We start from the raw sequence: 5,981 nt of genomic DNA, 5'->3' as shown, positions 1-5,981 counted from the left end.
AAAGGGATGGCTTTCAGTCATATGCAACTGAAGGGGTACAGCCTCTTCCATAGTAGGATGGTAGTTAAAAGTGAGAGATTTGAAATTAGACATATAGTAAGGTTTGATAAATGGTGACAAGTAGCAATATTATACTAAATTTTTCTCTTTTCTTGTTATCTATTTCCATTTGCAAGTGGTGCCTCTACCTACCTATTATTTGTGGGTGGCCATGCCATTTTCATGTGTGAGTAACAACTTAGACATCTGAAGTTTGCATTAATCCTCTGCTTCCCTCCAATACTTTTTTCTCTTTTTACTTTAAAAGTTCATTCTATTTAAAACTTCAAAATTTGCAAACATGCTGTACTCATTATGCTTTTGAGTCTTTTTTTTTCTCACTTTTTTGAGGTAAACTTTTAAATCAAATAAAACCATGAACACAAAGAGGTACACACATCATAAATATCTAGTCTGGTGATTGATGATTTTTTAAGGGAAATGCACTGGTAGAACACCACCCAGGTATTACCTTCCCCAAAGCTTCCAAACTGGCCCCAAGTTATTGCTCCCTAAAAAACATCACCAATATTCTAACTTCCATCAAAACATTTGAGTTTTGCCTTACTATTTTATATAAAGGGAATTGCATGGCTTGAAAATTTTTTATCTGGAGTTCTTTGTTTAAAACTATGCTTGTGTAATTCATTGATGTTGTTGCATGTGTGAAACTCTGCGGTGAACGTACTGCAATTTAGTTAGCCATTTATTGAAAAGATTTGTTTCCAGTTTTGGGGTATTACATACAATACTATGAACATTCTGGTGCATGTCTTTATTTTTCCTTATTAGAAAAGTGGTAGGTTTACAAAAAAGTATGCAGAAAATACAGAGTTCCTATGTACCCCACCCTGACACACACACAGTTTTCCTTATTATCAGCACTTTGCATTCTTGTGGTACCTTTGTTACAATGATAAAAGAATGTTATTATGATTGTACTATTTACTGTAGTCCATAGTTTACATTAAGGTTCACTATTTGAGTTGTCCAACCCTATGAACTTTTAAATGTTTATTCTAGTATCATATTATATAACTTAAAATTTCCCCCTTTCGATTACATTCAGATATATAATTCAGTGTGTTAATTATATTCATAATGTTGTGCTACCATTGCTAGTATCTCTTAACAAAATTTTTCCATGACCCAAAACAGAAATCTGCATGAATTGAGCATTAACTTCCTATCCATCCCGTCCCCTGGTAACCTGTATTCTAGTTCCTGACTCTATGAATTTGCTTATTCTAATTATTTCATATCAGTGAGATTATACACTATTTGTCCTTTGGTGTCTGGCTTATTTCACTCAACACTATGACTTCAAGGTTCATCACTGTCATCATATGCATCAGAATTCAGGTTTTTTTTTACAGCTGAATAATATTTCATCCCATGTATGTACCATATTTTGTTTATGTATTCATTTGTTGATGAACATTTGTGTTGATTCCATCTTCTGGCAGTTGAGAATAATGCAACTAGGAATGTCAGCATACAAATATCTGTCTGAGATCTTTCTTTCAGTTCTTTGGGATCTATACCTAGAAGTGGGATTGCCAGGTCATATGGTAATTCTGTGGTTAACTTTTTGAGGAACTGCCAAACTCTTCCACTGTAGCTGCACCATTTTACATTCTCATCAACAATGAGTGAATATTCTTATATCTCCATATCCTCTCCAAGTCATTTTTCACTTTTTAAATAATACACATCCTAATGCAAATGATATCTCATTGTGGTTTTGTTTTGCATTTCCATGATGGCTAATGATGTTGAGCATCTTTTTATGTGATTTTTAGCCATTTGTATATCTTCTTTGGAGAAATGTCTATTCAAGTCTTTTGCCTATTTTTTTTTAATTGGGTTGTTTATCTTCTTTGTTGATGAGATATAGGACTTCTTCATATATTCTGGATATAAACCCTTATCAGATAGGTGGTTTCCAAACATTTTCTCCCATTCTATAGGTTGTCTTTTTACTCTCTTTACATCAGTCCTGTGATGCACAAAAGTTTTTAAGTTTGATTAAGTTCTCAATTATCTATTTATTATTATGATACTCATGCTTTTGGTGTAAAGTATAAGAAACATTTGCTGAAGGTCCTGAAGAGGCTTCCTTATGTTTTCTTCTAGGAGTTCGATAGTGCTACTTCTTAAGTTAGGTCTTTGATCCATTTTGAGTTAATTTTTGTATATAGTATGAGGGAGTATTTTGTATATAGTATATATTTTATATATAGTAGTCCACCTTCTTTCTTTCGCACATGGACATACAGTTTTCCCAGCACCATTTGTTGAAGAGACTATTCTTTCTCAGATGAGTTGTCAAAAACCAATTGGCTCTAGATGTGAGGTTTTATTTCTGCAGTCTTAGCTTGATTCCATTGGTCTATATGCCAGTACCATGCTGTTTTTGATTATTGTAGCTTTGTAATAAGTGTTAAAATTACAAAGTATAGTCTTTCAACTTTGTTCTTTTTCAAGATAGCTTTGGTTGTTCAGGGCTCCTTACCCTTCTATAAATATTAGATGACTGACTTTTCTGTTTCTGGAAAGAATGCTATCAGAATTTTGGGTGGGATTGCATCGAATCTATAAATTGTTTTGGGTAGTATTCATATCGTAACTATATTCGGTCTCCTAACCCACAAATACAAAATGTCCTCACATTTACTTAAGTCTGCTTTGATTTCTTTTAGCAAGGGGTTTTGTAGTTTGTGCTTATCTTTTGATGTATACAGTATATATTGTATATTGTGATGGATGTATATCTAGAAGATAAATTGTTGGGTCACAGAGAGTATGCATATCAACAACTTTAGTAATGCTGCCAAACAGTTATTGAGGTTGTTGGACCCACTTAACACTCCCACCAGAAGTACATGAAGACTTTTTTCCCCATCCTCATGAGCAATTGCTATTGGCAATCTTTTCAAATTTAGTCATTTTTGTGTATTTCTAGTAGTGTCACATTTTGGTATTAATGTGCATTTCTTTTGATGACTAAGTGGGGTTGAGCTCCTTTTCACAGGTTTATTCTGCCATTTAAAAAATTTTTTTTTAGTTTTGCTGAGATATATTCACACACCACACAAATCATCCAAAGCATACAATCACTGACTCACAGCATCATCACACAGCTGTGCATACATCCCCATGATCAATTTTAGAACTTTCACATTACTCCAGAATGGAAATAATACAAATAAAACTCGAATTATCCCATCCCCTTAACCCACCCTATTGTTGGCCCATAGTATTGGTGTAGTAAATTTGTTATTGTTGATGAAAGAATATTAAAATATTACTGTTAACTATAGTACATAGATTACACTAGCTATGTTTTCCCCATGTACCCCTCTAACAATTTTTTTACATTTGTAGTTCATGCATGAACTTATTTATATCCATGACTTTAAATAACCACCTTCAATCAAATTCACCTACAATGGGTTATTAACACTTACAATCCTGATAACAAGTTACCGTTACCTTTATCCATTCCCAAACTTTTAAGTTCAACATGGTTAACAGTTTTGTACATGTTAGGTAACTGCTCCCCCTTCTCTAGCTTCTGTCTGTCTCTAGGTACCCTATATACTACATTTTAAGACACTGAGTTGGCAAGTTCTGGTTAGTTCCTATTAGTGAAATCAAACCCTTTTGTGGCTGGCTTATTTCACTCAGCATTATGTTCTGAAGGTTCATTCATGTCCCATGCTTCAGGACGTCATTCCTTCTTACTGCTGCATATTCCATCATATGTATAGATCACATTTTTTTTTTATGGGCTCTTGAACTGTTTCTATTTTTTGGCAGTTGTGACTAATGCCACTATGAACAATGGTGTGCAAATGTCTCGTGTCCCTACTTTCAGATCTTCTGGGTATTAATGGAATTGCTACTCATCCATTTGATATCCTCTTTTATGAAGTGACTTTCAAATGTTATGGCCCATTTTGTTTATTGGATTACTGATTATTTTGTATTATTTTCTACGGGGTTCTTCTGGATAGGAGATCTTTGAAAGACATATGCGTTCCAAATATAGTTCCCATTTTGTGTCTTGCATTTTGTTTCTTAACAGTGCTCTTCTTTTTTTTTTCAGTATGATGTGTGGCAGGGGTCACATTTCATCCTTTTTCCATGTGAGAATCCCATTATTGCAGTACCATTGTTGAGTTTTCATTTGTTTGTTTTTGTTTGTTTGTTTACTTGTTTGCTTGTTTGGGAAGTGCATGGCCCAGGAATTGAACCCGGGTCTCCCACAGGGCAGGCGAGAATTCTACCATTGAATTACCCTCACAAGCACAGCGGTGCTCTTTTGATGAACAAAAATTCTGAATTTTATTGCAGTAGAATTTTCCAAGTGTTTCTTTTATGGGCTGGTACATTTTCTGTTCAGTTAAAGAAATTTTTGTCTATAGGTAGATCATGAACATATTCTCTTGTGTTCTCTCTTAGTAGTTTTATTATTTTAGGCTCCATGTTCAGGTCTACAATCCATCTGTAATTCATATTTTGTAATACAGTAAAGTTCAATTCCTTTATGGATAGCCCATTTATCCATATAATTTGTGGAAGGACAATACTTTCTTTACTGCATTGTAGTGGAAATTTTATCAAAACTCAGACATACATTACATGTATTTTCAGACGTTACTCTGGTCTGTTGGGCAATCTGTTTGTGCATTTGATTACCACACTCTCAAATACAATAGCTTTCTATTAAGTCGTGGTATCTGGTAGGGTAAGCTTTCCAACTTCAAGTGTCTTTTGATTATTCTTAAAATTTTGTAATTTCATGTAAAGTTTTGAATCAGTTTATCAGTTTACACACATACAAAGTCTCCTGAAATTTGGATGAGCATTGCATTGCATTTTTTTTAAATCAATTTGGAGATAATCAGCATCTTTGCAACACTGATTTTCCAAGCCACAAACATGGTATATCTTTACATTTGTTTCTGTTTTGTCATGTCTTTCAATAATGTTTTGTAGGTTTCAATGAAGAGAATGTTTTTTTCTTGTTTTTTTTCCTTAAATATCATTTTAAATTTTCACTTAATATTATTACTAGTATGTGGAAATACTTTTTTTGATTTTTATATTATCAACCTTCCATCTGGTGGTTTTGCTAAATTCAATTATTAATTCTAAGAACTTATCTATAGAATCAGATTTTCTGCATACATTATCATGTTGTCCTGACTCATGACATCTTATTTTATTTCCTTCTTGTACATGTTATTTATTTTTTATTAATGCAATCACTTGAGGTTTCTGTGCTCTGTTGAATACAAATGGTGTAAAGAAGTGCCTCTCAAATTTCAATGTGCGTATGAAGTACTGGGAGATCTTGGTAAAATGTAAATTCTTTTTCAGTAGGTCTGGGTGGGGCCTGGGATTCTGCATTTCTGACGAGTTCCAGGAAAATGCAAATGTTACCAATGCACAAACCTTACACTCCGTAGCTGCAGTGTTGTGAATAACTTGTCTGATTCTCACTTCCAAGGGGAAAGCAGTCAACATTTCAGTTTTAAGTACCAGTGTTTGCTATAGGTTGTGTATGTTTTTATAGATAGTGTGTATCACATTAAGAAATTTATCTTTTATCCCTGGTTTATATGTTAAAATTATTTAGTATTGAATTTTATCAAATTCATAAAACTCGATGAAATTATATATTTTTTCTGCAGTATTTGTTAGAGTGGTGAATTACATTGATTAATTTTCTAATTTTAATCTACCTCGCAGTCCTGAAAGCAGCTCATTGAGATCATGATATATTGTTCTGTTTATATATTGCTGGGTTCAATATGATAATATGTTGTTTAGGAGTTTTATATATATGCTCACAAGTGAACTAGGAATGCAGTTTTCATTTCTTTTAATATTCTCATCAGGTTTTGATAGGATGATCACACTGGCCTCATAAT

The sequence above is a fragment of the Tamandua tetradactyla genome, chromosome 6 (assembly GCF_023851605.1).
Source record: "Tamandua tetradactyla isolate mTamTet1 chromosome 6, mTamTet1.pri, whole genome shotgun sequence".
Lineage (NCBI taxonomy): Eukaryota > Metazoa > Chordata > Mammalia > Pilosa > Myrmecophagidae > Tamandua > Tamandua tetradactyla.
This window is presented reverse-complemented; position numbering follows the sequence as displayed.